We start from the raw sequence: 16997 nt of genomic DNA, 5'->3' as shown, positions 1-16997 counted from the left end.
ACACTCGTGCACATTCCCCTATGCAAAAGGCATTTAGTCCATCTCCAAGAGTTGCCAAATTCCTAACAGTTTCAGTTTTCTGAAAACTCCAAGTCCCAACTGTCCTCTGAGATTTAAGGCAAACTCTTAGCTACAAGCCCCTGTACAAATAAAAAGAATGGTAAACAACTCCAATATTCAATGGCACAAAATAGACATTTGCCTTTTTAGATTAGAGAGGTAATTATATTTCATCAAACTGAAATTACAAGCAAATTCAGATAGGAAAGTAACTGCCAGGTTTGAAATTTAGCCAGAGTCATGGCAAGAGCCTACAGAAGGAAGCAATGGTCTCTAATAAAGAACCTTCCCTATGAGGCTTTCCAAGAACCAGTCTGGAGTATGGCCAACCCCGTTTGGAAGGAGAAGTATCACCCTCACAGGCCCCCAGAGCAAACTTCAAGTTCCCAAGTGACTCAGTCTTCTGCAACCTTTTCTTTTGCTTAAAGAATCAAAGGTAGGCTTGGGTGGCAGACGCTACCACATATCTCAAACCACTTGTTGGAGGCCATAAGAAAAGAAATGGATTGAAATCTCTATAAGGGTCATGTGTTCACACTGAAATATTGTAGAAAGTAATAAAGGGGATAGAAAACCATATCAGTAGCTCAACAAAATAATCAGACTATGTGAGACTCACCTTAATGAACACATTTGTATTCGATGCATAAAATTGTGCCTTTAAAGTGAGATGTGACTGGAGTTTAACAAGCCGAATTAGTAAGATTTAAATTCATGGGAATGATTTTATGAATACAGTTTGCATAAAACCTCAGCATTAACCTTTAGTATGTTGAGGACACAATGGAGGCCAATTTGATTCTTACTGGATAATTAAAAAGCATTTTACAGTATTCTAGATATTTAAGAGTTGTGGTTCCAAATTTTTAAATCAGCAATTAGTCAGCTACTGGATAATCAGTGCAAGAATTGTATTCATGGTGTGTTTTCCCAACCCAGACTGATTAAGTGGCTAATTATAGTTCTAACTATTGTGGCTATGGGCTCCAAGCATAAAGATATTCATAATAGTTAGACATGGATATATTTGGTAGTGTTTTGCCATTGCTGTGATACAGGGAGAATATGAGGTTATAATGTTTCTCATTAATGCTGAAAGGAATGAAACGTATGCTTGCATAAATCTGTACTCAGTAAAAACAAATGTCACATCAGATGTGCAAAGTCAGGTTTTCTTCACGAAAGTCAAATGACTGCAGTGGACTGCCTTTCCTAAAAAAAAATCCTTGGTATAAGATGTAAGGCTGACCTTTTGAAAGGCTACGGATTGTTTCACATAAGCAGTTGCTCTGAATTATAGGAAGGTCTTCGTTCTATCCATTCCGTGGGCACAGTACTACCAAATTAAAACCAAGGGCAGTCACAATAAGTTCAGAATAAATTCACTCAAAAATGAGCTCCACATATGAAAGAGATTTCCCCCACTTGGAATTGAGCCTTAATGAAGTTGGGTCCAGTAAGTCCAAGTTCCACTAGTTCGGGCTCATACAGAAGGACTATTTTGTGACCTAGTGTTTGTTATTCTGTAATTAGTATGAAAGATTCAATTTACACCCACTGGGCTATAAAGGGTAGAGGAAAGATGATTCGATCAATGATAGAGGTTACAGGAAAGATAGTGATTTTATTGGAAGTAAAAAGAGAATGTGATCAGAATGGAGTTTCTCTCCCCTGTTTATCAGCAACAGTTAAATGAAGAACTGTTTCTCTTAACTACATGATGAAAATTAATGTCACTAAAAACAGACAGACTTGTGTGGCTCCTGATACAATGTGTGGAGAAGGATGCAACACTACTTCTTCAGTTTTCCTCCCAAAAGCGCACAGGCTGAGTCTAATCGTGAAGAATTATCAGGCAAATCCAACCTGAAAGATATCTTACAAAATGGCTGGTTTGGGTTTTTATAAATATCAAGGCCAAAATTAGCAAGGAAGGCTGAGAAATCACTTCAGATTAAAGGAGACTGAGGAGACATGACAACAGATGTACGTGTAATACAGGCTTAGATCTTGGATTGGGAAAAACCAAAGGACATCACTAGGCAATTGATGAGAAGAGAATATGAAAAGTGGATAATAGTGGTATTGTATGTATGCTAAATTTCCTGATTTTGATAATCACAGTGTGGTTAAATAAAAGGATATCCTTTTTCTGGTGAAATGTACACTGAATTATTTAGAAAAGAGGCAGAGTGTTTCCAATCTTTGATTTAGGGGGGGAAATCATGGCTAGAACCAGACATAAAACCAGAAATATAAATGTGTGTATGGAGATGGACAGACTATAGAAAATGTAAACAACTAGTGAATCTAAGTAAAAGATATAGAGCAGTTCTGTGATTACTATAGCAAAATTAAAAATTAATTTATCATGTTAAAAGGGCTGCCGTTTATTGATCACAATCAGCATTTTCTACACACAGCATTATGTAAAGGTAAATTTATTTCTATCAAATTTGACAAAATAGATTGCTGGGTCAGATAAACTCCTTCACTTTGAAAAACAAATCAAGTTTCAGTGAATAAGGAATACTATAGAAAACAGTGACTCAGGAAGCATAATGGCCAAATGAAGTAGCTCTAGATTTTATTTCCAGTTTTTAATTCTGGCAAATGACTTCTATGCATACTGTTGTGTGTTTTCGCTGACCATTGTAACTACCAATGATTTGACCCAGAAAATGGGGCTGTTCGAGGTGTTCCCTCCGTGATAGCAGAAGCAAATGATTAATTTGTCTAGAAACAAAAGGCTGTGATGAAGTGTTTCCCTCTTTTCTTGGCTTCAATATTTCAAAGGATGTTGCATTTAGAAGGTTATCTATCATTTGGTTTGAAACCCCATATCATTTTCAATATCCTCGCTTTGTTTTGTTTGTATTTTGCTATTGTTCTTTTTATTTACTATTCTTTTTAAAATAAAAAAAAAAGGTGATCTGGGAGAAATAAGACAACATTAATGCCCTGGGCCAGATAAAAAAGAAAAAGCTGCAACTGTGTCCTTTTTAGAATTTAAGGTTGGGGTGCATCTTGACAAATGAATGACTTCAGTATCTTTTTCTACAAAGGCCCTACAGGAAGTAGGTTCTACCTAGACCAGTATATCCTAAAGTCTCCTGGGAAGGTGTAGGAAAGAATAATGGTAGTCACAAGGTACCGGATGAGTGTTTCATTGTGCCAAGTCTTAACCAAAACCTTTTGATAGGGCAAAGTCGCTTTCTAATTTGCCTGTCCATAGTGGAGTTCAAAAAAATCATTTTTCAGATTTCAAATAAATCTTTACATACCTGTTGAAATAAACTGAATCCTCCATCCCAGCCCAGCACACACACATGCACACACACACACACACGCACACACATGCACATGCATACACACATGCACATGCACACGCATGCATCTTTACCATGGAAGAAATCTGGTAATAGGAAGAAATGTTGAATATGGTGCCAGGTGACCCAAGCACAGCAATTTTTTAGTTAACATGGAAAACCTTAATGGTTAGTAGGGTAAGGAGAATGTCTAGTGTTATTAATTCAAAATAAATAGGGTTAAAGCCACATTAATAAGAGAACTCACCCTTACATAAACTAGGTGAGGCAAGCTTTGTGAGAAACTGCTGCTTTTCCCAAAGTTTGTCTTTAAAGAACTTCTGAAGGCAAACCAGAGGCAGAGTCTTCTGTGGGTGAAATGTCTTCACAGCTGTCGCTTCCATGGGATAGGAGAGTGTTCATGAAGAAAGGGTCAGAGGAATCCTCTGTTGGAATCAAGCTGAAACCGGAGGTTGCAGAAGATTCCAAATGTGAAGGGACTGGACTTAGGACTCAAAATGTTGATAGGGAAAGTGCAAAAGATAGAAAGGGAGTGGGGGGAGCAGATGATGGATGATACCCAAACAAAGGAGAAGCTAAGACAAGAAGACAGGAAAAATAAGACAGGAAGCCAGCTTTCATGGTGATACTTTCTCAAAGACCCAATCCCGGGAGACTTGATCTTTTTCTGAGATAGATAGAGGAATGATGACTTTAAAAATGAAAAAGAAGCCATAATCCTTCTTTTGCTTCTCTATTGCTTGGGGGTCATACATGAATCTTTCAGGCAGAGAATGACCTAAGTGTTCTCCATCGGAGCCCAAGAAAGGCAGAGAAGTTAGCATAAGGAGAGGTAGCCAAGTTGGGTCTGGTGGGCACCGCTCTGACCTTTCTCACAATGGAGAACTGGGTGGGGAAGAGCCACCATCAGCCAAGGGTCCTCCACTCTGAAGGAGTAAGGCAAGTCCCTAACTGCCCTGACCCTACATCTCACTTTCTTCAGATGCTCTTTGAGATATCAGGCTGAAGCCAGAAAGGTCAGGTACTTACATGAGTATATGCATTTTTTATTATTATTATTATTATTATCATTGATTTTTGACACATGGTCTTGCTATATAATTCAGGCTGTCCTTAAACTCACTATGTAGCCCTTGAACTCTCAGCAAGCCCTTGAACTCTCCAACTGCTTCAGCCTCCAAATTGCTGAGACTACAGGCGTGTGGTACATGCATTTAAACACTACTAGTAGTTTAGAACTTTCATGAAGCACATAATATATACAAGGTCTAGGATTTAAACTGCCACAAAGTGTGCTTTGCTTTTAAACCATGGAAGTTTTAACAGTTTTTTTAATATCATTTGTACTGTCTCCTGCTTTTTCATTGAATCCAATCAATCTTAAGTTGTTGTTATTTGCCTCATCTAGCAGCTCCTGGTTTGATTTCTCATGATCCCTTGATATTTTTAAGAAATCTTTCTTTTCATAATTGCTAACCATAAGCCTGTCTTCTGTATCTGAGATTCTGTCCCACATTGGCTTAATCTACTGTGGATACTTTCAGTGGAATTTTTATTCTCCTGGATATTTGCTTGAATCTGCCTTGTAGATTCTATTTCTTTCTTGTGCTAAGCATTCATGGCTTCCATAATTTTCTTAAGATCCTCTAATTTTTTGTCTGTATCTGCTCTAGAGTCACTAAGCATGGTTTTCATCATGGACACCATCCCTGCAGTTATCTAAGAAATCATTTCTGATTTGATTTATTCTAGAGCCTCATTCAATTGCTTTGTTGTTACCACTTCAGAGAGGTCACATGGGTAGCTTTGAGATTGTCCCACCTCAATATCACCTGGATTTGCCTTTGGTGAACTGGATGTCTGGGGTTGCATCTTTTCTAAATGTCTTCTCATTTTCTCTTCTTTTTTAAGTTTAATTCCTGGGTGTTGCTTGTAAATTGTTTATGGTGGGTTTCTTTATTACTAATATTTAGAACCCTTAGGAAGTGACTATTTCTCTGAGGTATCTTCCAGGTGTAGCTGGTTTGTGGATTTTGAGTCTATTGCAAGATCTTACCTCTTAAATTTTTGGAGATGAGAAGTTGCTGCCTGCTTGGTCCAGCCCTTGGACCTTTGGCACTTTGCCACAGTATTTATTTGACCCTTATTTTTAGTCTGTCTTGGAATGCCAAGAAGAACAGCTGTTTAGAACAATTATGTCACTTTGGCTAGAGTGGTGCCATCCACAATGATTAGCTTTTGGTGGCCAGCAGAGTGGAATCTAGGTGGTTCAAGCTCCTACCTCTCAATCGAATTCCTCCTAGTCTTCTCCTACCTGCCAGCAGTCTACTGTGACTGGATGGCTCTTCCCTCCTTCTACACTGGGATGTTGGCAGTGAAGGAACTCAGGACTATTCTGCTGCTGGAGTTCCCTCAATTCTTTGAAATACAATGGTGACCCCACCAGCCTACTTATTTTCCATGTGTCTGTGTGCTGGAGCACAGTGCCAGTTCACTTCACTCACCAATCACTGGCTCATATTCTCACTGCTGCTTCAGACTTCTGTGCTCCTGGTCCCACTTGTGGCATGCATTTCACTGGGCTACTGGTCCCACCTGTGGTATGTGCTGTGCTCTAGATCGATTCTTGATGGTTTTCACTGTTGCCTAGAAACACAAACAAAGCTGTGCCTGAAATATATTGTAGGTGCTCATCAAAGTCTCATTGAATTGATTTGAACTTTTGTTTAATTTTGGACATCTGCTTATCCACTACATTTGAGTATTAGTACAGTCTGTCTGTCATTAAATGCAGGTATCTTTATGATGTGGCTTTCCAGCTTCAAATAATTTGATTGTCCTTATAAGAATCAGCATATCAGTATCCAGGACCAAGAAGTACACCCAGATGATTATTTTAGATTTATACCCTTCTTTAGAACTCTATATTATTAGTCAGCTCAAGATCCAAAGAACCTTTGGAAATACAGGGTCTAATGGCTGGATCACAACATAGACTACTCACAAATATAGGCTTTTGAATTTCATACTTTTAAGTTTCATATTGCTCTATGAACTGAAGGATCTCCAGGCAAGCAGAGTCTGCTTCCCTCGTAACCCATGGTTCTGGTCTTTGAACAATGCCACCCTCTTTTCTATACTGTAGCTTACAGTGTATAAGAGAAAAATTCAGTGCTTCTATTGTATGGAAAAGGGCACTATGAATGACCAATCTAGATAGAAGCAAGGTAACAGAGCTATTAGACTAGATCTTGGAATCAGTGCAGAGGTTGAATCTCAGCTCCATCCCTTATCAGAAGTGCAGCTTTGGACAAATTACTGTATCTCTCTAAGCTTTAGCAATATCCTATAGAAAATAGGGTATAATAAATAACATAGGTTTTCAAAATGATTCAGTAAGTTAATGCATATAAAACACGCAGCCCAGAATAGATACTTGGTAGCTTCTAGATAAATCTAAGCTCAGGAGGGCTGAGGTTTTGGCACCTCAGTTAGCTTAAGAGCTTTTACTTTAATTTCCTATATACAAGTCCTTTTAAAATTAATAACTGATTGTACTTCTATCTCACCTCATTTTTTCTACTTACCACTTCCTCAAAAAGTTCAGGGGCTTAGCTTTTTCAAATATGTAGTCTGGGGCATGTTTTCCATTCTAGCAGCAGCTCATGATTCTGAAGATCTATCTAATGACATTTGAGAACATTGGCCATTATCTCTTCAAATACTTTCCTTGTTTTATTCTCATTCTCTATTTCTTCTGGTACTCCAACTACATATATATTATACAATTTCTTATTTCCCAATGGATCTTGAAAACCATTTTATTTTTTATTAGTTTTTTCCTATATATTCTTAGACAATTTTTAGTATATCTATCTTAATGGTGATGCTTTTTCTGTCTCCAATTTGTTGTTATGTCCTTCCAGTAATTTTTTCATCTGCTGTTGTCTTTATGCTTTGTTATAGAAGACATATGGAAAGTCAAAGGTATTCTCTAAGCACATCTAATTTGAGATGTCTCAGCTTCTAATCTCTGGATCCCCTGTGGATCTTGCCAGTATGGTTACAACCATGGTTAGGATAGTTCCAGTGGTAGCCTCACTCTGGGTCATTGTCTCTACTCTATAGGTTCAGCCGTGCTACTGTTTCAACTGGTTCCTAGTCTTAAAAGAGAGCATCAGTAGAAGTATCCCCAGTAGTGTAGACAAGCAACAGTCTATGATAGGAAGGATCAAAAAACCCTGAGCTTGAAAAAGGACCGAGAACCACATTACAGTAAGAGGAATAATGTCATTGTGGTCTTGTGACCTAAGCCTGTCACTCACAGATAAATGCCAAAAGGTGATAGTTTTCAGCTCAAAATAAAATGACTATACTAGTTGTTAGGTATCGAGTTAAATAACCCTTAGTTATTGCAGGCTGATCAGGCCCACAATCTCCCAAGCAAGTGGACAACGAAGGCTCAAATAAATGAGACAATGGAAATGATTTCAGGGCTCCAGGAGGGACTAACTCTCTTACAGCTTCAATATCCTCTGAGTTTAGACAAAGACTTCTCTGGCCAGCCCATATTTATTTGGTTTTCAAAGGAGGAAGATACTCAAGAAAACATGGGAATCTCACAGGACCTTGGGAAAATTTTCCCAAGTAGTAAATTATGTCAGTCAGGAGAACTACCTTATCTTTAGGTTGGTATTTATTGTAGGAGTGTGGAGCCTGCAGCTGCAGTCTCCTTGTAGTTAATTAGGGTTGGAGCCCAAACATCCTCAGCTATGGACTTATCTTGTCCTTTGAGGAGTCACAGCTTCACAGGTCAATACAGGCCTCAGGGTGACCAGGGACTCACAGAGGCTTATTTACTATAAGTAGCCAGCCCATCTGCAGACAAGGTGCCTAAGCTTCAGACAACTCACAAGTAAATGCAGAAAGCCAATTGGTTAATATTAAACCCAGCTCAGAGCCACTTTGTAGTGGTCTCCAACAGTTAGGTTAGTTCAAAGGTGAAATGTCTAGGAATAACAAGAGTTTGCTGTCAGTAATGATATCTTAATAAAAGTTAAATAATCCTTGGGAAGACCATTGAAATGATGACTCACATTTGAGATTGCTGTGTTGAACATAAGGACTTTCATGTCTCCTCCCAGAATTGTGACCTTTGGTACACTGGGCTTAAGTTCTTTTGGCAAAGACACAGACATTAATTCATTGCAACACAGTGAAGGAATCTTCCTTTATGTGTGTAATGGGAAGAGCAGAGTTTGTAGAGACAGATTTGGGTTTGAATCCTGTACCTCTCTAAACTTTAGCAATATCATATAGAAAATAGGATAATCTGTTATATTCTCATGGACTTTTAAAAAAATTGTATTTTTTGAGTACACATTTGGGGATACATAATGATCAGATTCATCATAGGGAATTTGTACCTATACCATATGTCTTGATTCTTCTTTATTTCATTCCCCTCCCCTCCTTTTAAGACTCCTTCACCTCTGCATTTATAGAAGTTTGTTTTCATTTTTTCCTTCCATTTGTTTATTATTATTATTATTGTTGTTGTTATTTTGGTACTGGGAATCAAACGCAGGACCTTGCACTTGCCAGGCAGGAACTTGTGCTACTGAGCTATATCCCCAGCCCTTCCATTCCTTTTTTAAAAATTCCTTTCCCTTCCTTCCCTCTCCCCATTTGTCCTCCTTCCCATTTGAACATGTTTTCCTACTTCCCAATATCTATCCTCCATTTTGCTCCTTTTGTACCCTTTGGGTTTCTTACCTAAGTAAAATAATGTGATATTTAAACTTGTATGTCTAATTTATTTCACTTAACATATGATCTTGAGGTGTATCCATTTATGTAAAAATGACTCAAACTTATCCTTCTTTATGGTAGAGTAGTATTCTGTTGTATATAAATACCACATTTTCTTTATCCATTCATCTGTTGAGGGACATTTGGGCTGTTTTCAAGATTTAGCTATTATAAATTGTGCTCCTATAATACTGGTCTGCATATATCACTATGGTGTGATGCTTTTAACTCTTTTAAGAAGACACCTAGAAGGGACACAGCTGGGTCAAATGAAACCTCTAGTTTTACTTTTTTGAGGACTCTTCATAGTGTTTACCATACTAATTGTACCAATTTATACTCACACCAACCGTGGAGAAGGGTTTCTTTATTCACCTGTCCCACCAGCATTTGTTATTGGTTGATTTCTTGATCATAGCCATTATTTTTGGAGTGAGATGGAAACTCAGTGTTGTCTTAATCTGCATTTCTCAAATCAACAGTTGTTAAAAATTTTCCATACATTTATTTGCTGTTGTACTTCTTCATCTGAGACTGTATATTCATTTCATTCTTTTGTATATTCATTTCAGATGCTCATTTTTGGACTGAGTCTTTAATTTTGCCGAGTGATTGTTTTAAATTCTTTATATATTCTAGATATTAGTGCTTTGTCTAACAAATAGTTGGTCAATTTTTTTCCCATTCTGTGCGATTTCTCTTCACTCTGTTGGTGGTTTCTTTCATTCTGAAAAGCTATTTAACATGATAGGATCCCAGTGTTAATTCTTTGTAGCATTTCTGTCTAACCAAGTTTTGTTCATAAAGTGTTTGCCTTCACCTAAGTCTTCAAATGTTCTATCTATTCTGTCTTCCAGCTGATTGTGTTTCTGCTTTAATATTTAGATCTTTGATCCATTTTTATTTTAATCTAGTGAATGGTGAAAGATAGGGGACTAGATTCAATCTTTGGAATGTGAAAAACCAGCATTCCAAGCATCGTTTATTAAAATAGCTGTTTCTTCCAGTGAAGGTGTTTGACCGCTTTGTCAAAGATAAGGTAGCTGAGTGTGCTTGGAATTGCTTCTGCACATTCCATTCTGTTCCACTGGTCCTTGGGTTTGTTTCTTTGCCAGTACCATGCTGTTTTTATCGTGGTAGATTTGTAGTATAAATTCAGATTGGGAATTATGAGCCTCCTTGCCTTGCCCTTGCTGCCCAGAATTGCTTTTGATATTCTAGGTCTCTTCTGGTTCTATATAAATTTTTTTAGGTTTGATTTCTCAAGTTCTGTGAGACATGCTATTGGTATTTTGATTGGGATTGCATTAAATTTGTATAACAGTTTGGAAGTATGGCCATTTTCACTATATTGGTTCTGCCTACCCAAGAATAGGGACTGTCTTTACTTTTTGTTATCCTATTTGATCTCCTTTTTCTTTCATTAGATTGACTCCTAATTTTTCACTTTTTTGGTGCTTCTGTGAAAGATGTAGTTTCTCTTAATTTTCCCTCAGCAGGTTTTTTATCTGTGTATAGAAATGCTACTGATTTTTGAGTGTTGACTTTGTATCCCGCTATGCTACTGAATTTGGTTCTTAATTCTAGGAGTCTTTTGGTGAAGTTTTTGTGGTCTGCTAAGTAGAATACCATTTCATGATAATTTAACTTCCTATCCATATTCCTTTTATTTCTCTCTCTTGTCTAATTACTCTGGCTAATGTTTTCAGAACTATATTGAACAGAGTGGTGATGGTGGGCATCCTTGTCTTATTCCTGGTTTTAGAGTGAAAAGTTTCCGTTTTTAACCATTTAGCATGATGTTGGCCTGTAGTTTGTGATAGATGGCTTTTATCAGATTGAGATAAAGACCTTCTATTCTAATTTTCTGTAGAGTTTTTATTATGAATGATTGTTGAATTTTTTCAGATGCCTTTTTTGTGTCTCTTGAGATGTTGATGTGATTTTTGTCCTTGGTACTGTTACTGTGATGCATTGCATTTATTGATTTGCATATGTTGAACCATCCCTACATCCTTGGGTCAAATTCTACTTGGTCAAGATGTATTATCTTTTTCATGATTTGCTGTACTCTGTTTGCCAATATCTTATTGAAGATTTTTGTATCTGTGTTCATTAGGAAGATTGGCCTGTAGTTTTCTTTTGTGATTGGGTCCTTCTTTGGTTTAGTATCAGAGTAAATGCTTGCTTCCATAATGACTTTAGGAGTATTGCTTTCCTTTCAATTTCATTAAAGAGTTTGAGTAATAGTGGCATTAGCTCTTCTTTAAAGGTCTTCTAGAATTCAGCAGTAAATCTGTCAGAACTTGGGTTTTTCTTTGTTGGCAGTTTTTTTCTTTTCAATTTTATTGACTGATATCAGGTTATTCAGAATTTTTAGACCTTATTGACTCAGCTTTAATAATTCCTATGTATGTTTTTTCTGAGTTTTCTATCTTATTAGAGTATAGATTCTCCAAGTACGTATTAATGATCTTCTGGATTTCTGCAGGATCCATTGTAATTTTACTCTTTTCAGTCCTAATTATAAGGATTGGGATCTTTTATTTCCTTTTTTTGATAAGATTGGCTAAGGGTTTGTCTATTTCATTTCATCTTTCAAAGAGCCAACTCTTCAATTTATTAATTCTTTATATTGTTTTCTTAGTCTCAATTGCATTTGTACTCTGATGTTCATAATTTCCTTCCCATATGAATTTTGGGTTTAACTTGTTCTTTTTTCTAGAAGATTGACATTCAACATTAGGTTATGTACTTGAGCTTATTCTATTTTTCTGTTGTGAGGATTTACTGCTATAAGTGTCCCTGCTTTCATTGTGTCCCACAAGTTCCAGTACATTGTATCAGCATTATTGTTTAATTGTGTAATTTAATTTCTTCTTTAATTGTATGTGACCCATTGGTTGTTCAGGGTGGTATTATTTAATTCCCATGTGTTTATGTAGTTATTGTGGTTTCTTTTACCATTGATTTTGAATTTCATTGCACTGTGATCTGTTAATATCCTTGGGATAATTTCAGTTCCTTTCCATTTACTTAGCCATGTTCTAGGAGCTAATATGTGGTCTATTTTGGAAAAAGTCCTGTGTGGTGCTGAGAAGACTGTGCATTGTGCTGTTGTTAGGTGGAACACTATGGCTATCTATTAAGCCCATTTGTTCAAAGGTTTGCTTCTGCTCTGATGTTTCTTTGATGATTTTTGTCTAGTTGATCTGTCTGTTAGTATCCATCTGATTTTTCATATTCATTAGTGCTTGTTTTATATAGTTGTGTGTTCCCATATTTTGTGCATATATATTTATGTTTGCTGTCTCTTTCTCTTGGCTTTTTCTCTTAACAAGCATGTAGTGACCTTCTTTATCTCTTCTGATCAGTCTTGGCTTGATATCCACTTTGTCTTCAAATAGAATAGTTACCCCTATTTTTTCCTGGTTCCAGCTGTATGAAATATTGTTTTCCATCCTCTTACTATGAATTTATTTTGAATTTCTATAAATTTCTATGAATTTTTTCTATGAATTCCTCTTCTAAGACTTTTTTTGAGTTAAATGTGTTTTTGTATATAGGATATTGTTGGATCTTGTTTCTTGATTTGTTCTGCCAATCTCTTTGTTTTGATTAGTGAATTGAGATCATTTACATTGATGGTTATAACTGATAGGTATTGAATTATCCTTGTAGTTATAGTATTTTTGAGTTGTTGGTTCCCTTTCTTTCCCATTTTTTAATTGCTTGCCTTGCCTGCTGGATTCATTCTATTGGGATTCTTGGAAAGTTTGTCTTTGTTGTCTTTTAATATCCTTCAGAACTTTTTGGAGTGCTGGTTTGGTGGTCATGAATTTCTTCAGGTGTTCTTTAACATGAAAGTAGCTTTTTTCTCCATCAATTTTGAAATGTAACTTTGTGGAGTTCATCAATCTGAGTAGCAGGTTGTTTTCTTTTAGGAGCTGAAATACTTCACTCCAAATTCTCCTTGACTCAGGGTTTGCACTGAAAAGTCTTCTCTGATTCTGATGGGTTTTCCTTTAGAGGTGATTTCTTTTAACAGCTTTTAATATTCTGTTCTTGTGTTGTATTTCTGGGGTTCTGACTGTTATGTGCCCAAGAGTGTTTTTTTCTGATCATGGCTATTTTGAGTTCTGTATGCCTCATTCATCCATATGTCAAATCCTTTTCCATATAATGCTTGGAAAGTTCCGCCATTTTTCTGTGAACAAGTCCTTTATATCCTTTGTGGTATCTTCTGATCTTTCATTGTTTCCAATTTATGCTATTTATTCTTTTTTGCATTGTCAAGCAGCTGCTGCATTGATTTTTTTTATTGTTCTTTGCTTTTTTTTAAGAAGTCTTTCATTTGATGATCAACTGAAACCCCGTATTCTACATATAATATTCTATCTTTGTATTGGCTGATTCTGCTGCATATACTTTCAATAGGAATTTTTTGTTTGTTTGTTTGTTTGTTTTTCTCCAGTACCAGGAACCGAACTCACGACCTTGCGCTTGCCAGGCAGGCGCTTTTGCCGCTGAGCTAAATCCCCAGCCCCCTTCAATAGAATTTTTACTGTCCTCAATATCTGCTTCAATCTATTTTACGGCTTCCAGTTCTTTCATTTATTAGGTAGTCATGGTTTCCCTGTCTTTCCTTAGCTCCTCTATTTTTTACCTGTATCTACTCTAGATTCATTAACTATTTCCTTCCTTAGGGTCATCATAGCTTTAATTATCTGTGTAGTTATTTCTGTCCCAGTTTTGTCAAGAGACTTATTCATCTGTTTTGTTACTTCTGCTGTTACCATTTCAGAAAGTTCAGCTGGCTGGCTTTTGGTTTCATCCACCTTAACACTCCCCGGATTTGCCTTGGGCAAGCAGGGGGTCTTGGATTGCATCTTTCTTTGGTGTTCTTTATTTATTTTGTTTTCTGCATGAGGCTTGTAAATTGCTTGTGGTAGGTAGCTTCATGACTAGGATCAAGATCTCTTAAGGAAGTGACTGTTTTCATAGATTTCTTTTAACTGTAGCTGGCTTTTGGCCTTTGAGTCTGTCCCAGGATTCTGCCTCTTTTGTTCATTAGTTCTTTGCCCTATCACCCAGTTCAATGGTACTAGGCTATAGTATAGTTTATGACCCTCAGACAATCTAGGTATTGGCATATAAGGAAGAGCAGTTGATCATAACAACTATGTCATTTTGATTAAAATATTACTATCAGTAATAATAACAGCACCAAATACAGACTGGAAGATGACAAACTGTGATAATAATTTGCCACCTTTAACCCTAGGTGTAAGATCTATACTTGTATAACAAGATCAAAGACAAATTTAAACAGTATACACAGTAAATACCACTCCATAGAGCAATTTTACCCTAAGGGGAGAAAATTTAAAAGGGAGAAAAGGAAAAAAATAGAGAAATGAAAGAAGAAAAACAGATTATACTCAAGTCTCAAGAAACTGGTGAAGAGGACAGAAGGGAAGGAAAACTGGAGAAAACAGAAACAAGGACAGAGAAAAACAAAAAAAAATTAAAAATGTTCAAACTCACAAAAGCAAAAAAAATGAACAAAATTTTTTAAAAGACCAAAAGCAAAGAGAAAGAAAAACAGAACTTTCCCTGTGATTTGATGCCTGTGGCTATCTTCTAGGGTCTACAGTTTTGTGACAGTGTCCAATTCAAGGCATAACTCTTCTAGATAAACCCAGCAAGCTAGTAATAGGAGTATGGTGCATTTCTGGTTCTGGGATTTTCAAATCCATAGAAACTCAGATTGAACCTGGCCTCCATTTGTGGGAGTGAGGTCTGGGTAACTTAGCTTGAAGCACTCTGGGTGTCTTTTGCTGGGCTGACCATGGCTCCCTGACCATGGACTCTCTTGTGGTTGTCCCTCACCCAGTCATTGTGGTTGTTTAACACTGGGAACCCTGAGATGAAGCCAACCTGTGGCTGCTCTGAGTTCCAGATTCAGTTGTCCCCTCCCTAAAATGGTGCCTGACCACGTACTCTCTCCAGGGGATATGGCAGGTGGTTGGCCTGGAGTTACCAGGTGTTATAGTGCACAGTGTCCACTGCTCCACTCCACTGGTGTGCCTCTCCCTGAAGTCCTCTGGGGTTGCCCATTTCACTGTGTCTCTATAGATTTGGTTGTTCTTTCTCTTGCCACAGGCCAGGAGCCAGGGAGAAAGTACAGATTGCCCTTCTGTTTTTCTCTATGGCAGTCTGCCTCTTCAGTTTATGTGTAGGCTCCAGTTTCCCTTTCAAATCTTTCCTGGGTTCCAGGGATCCATCTCCCTCCTTCTTCTGTTTCCCAAATTATCACTTTTCAGTTTCTGGATTCCAAATTTTGGAAAGGCTGATTTATTGCTGCTTACCTCTGCACCATCTTCCCAGAAGTCACTCTACCTGACTTTATGGAACAATTTAGGTAACTTTCCAAGCCTCAGTTTCTTCATTCTGAAAATATGTGTGAGATAATATCCATTACACAGGGTTGTAAATAGAAAGTATTTGACAGATTAATTGTACAGAATGCTCCGTGAATATAGTCTTCTGTCATTAATATTAATAGTAATGCTGTGATTATTGTTATTAGACACCTTAAATTTTTGATCCATTGATTTTAATAATTATATTTTAAAAATTTATGACTACATACAAAGGTTTAGTAAAAAATGTCCATTGACACTTACAATTTATGCTTATTTACAAAATATTTATAATGGGATAAGACTTTAATACTAGGTGATTTCTTTTTGGGGGGGGGGTTGGTTTTTCTCCGGTACCGGGAACCGAACTCACGACCTTGCGCTTGCCAGGCAGGCGCTTTGCCACTGAGCTAAATCCCCAGCCCCAATACTAGGTGATTTCTAAGGTCTTTCTCAGTAGGATGATTGGGAGATTTTATCTATACTCTCTCTAGGCTTTTTCTCCACTACATTTCTACTATGACTATGTATTATTAAAATAAAAAGATAAAATAAAGCATTTAAGTACAGAGTCCATTCCTTGCACCCAGGGATGGTTTGTCATGAGTTGGTCATGGCTGATAAAGCAGAGAAGATTCCACCATCAGATAGGAATACAGATGGATAATCTTAAATTATTTCTTTATATCCTGAAGCATTTTATTCTAAGTGTCACATGACTCATACAAGTGTCATATTACTGGGACAGGAGATTAAGAGAATCTTTTCTCTGTATAGGCTGAGGAACAGGATGAACTTTTATGCCATGAAAAAGAAGTGCATTTTTTAGTTTCAGGCCTGATCTGAGGTCTGTAAGGAGTCTAAAATCTATGCAGCTTGAGAAAATCAGCAAATTGGTACCAAGAATCAACTTTTATGTTTGGTTAGGGGAAATTCTTGAAACTTTTATTCGCTGAGAGGAAACTGAGTGTGGGGAACATAAAAAGTTGAATAAACAGTCCTCCTGTAAAACTGGAAAAGTGGTATCTTAGCTGCTGTCAGTTCGCTCAGTAAACTGTCCCAATGTGCATTGGGAGATTTCCTTTGTTAAGAAACTCAAAACTCAGAATCTCTTGCTCCAACATCATTTTACAAGCAATTTCTAAAAGTCTGGTGCATTTGCCCTTCGTCATTGGCCCTTTGTAGGTTAACATCATAAAACTGGAGAAGCTGAATGATGGTAGGTGTGCTGAAATCATAACAATGCCATGCAACAGTGTCTGGCCTGAGTCTCTAGGGTCCCAGCTTGGAAGACTTTTACCTGATATGTTTTGGACATCCACATGTTTGGGATACATTTGGAAGCTGGAGGCTGAGTAAGTGAGAGTTAGGG

General features: G+C 37.2%; 1 long non-coding RNA gene across 1 annotated transcript; it reads right to left on the bottom strand.

Moving 5' to 3' along the window:
• Positions 1–3875: 3875 nt before the first annotated feature.
• Positions 3876–15644, bottom strand: LOC106148955. Its single transcript, XR_001234769.1, has 3 exons — positions 15572–15644; positions 5894–6035; positions 3876–3964 (listed from the first exon to the last, which is right to left on the bottom strand). It is a non-coding gene; the product is annotated as an uncharacterized LOC106148955 (long non-coding RNA).
• Positions 15645–16997: the final 1353 nt, after the last annotated feature.

The sequence above is a fragment of the Chinchilla lanigera genome, unplaced genomic scaffold, assembly GCF_000276665.1.
Source record: "Chinchilla lanigera isolate Chin_1 unplaced genomic scaffold, ChiLan1.0 scaffold00033, whole genome shotgun sequence".
Classification (NCBI taxonomy): domain Eukaryota; kingdom Metazoa; phylum Chordata; class Mammalia; order Rodentia; family Chinchillidae; genus Chinchilla; species Chinchilla lanigera.
The sequence above is the reverse complement of the archived record's forward strand: the minus strand, read 5'-3'. Positions and strand labels throughout refer to the sequence as shown.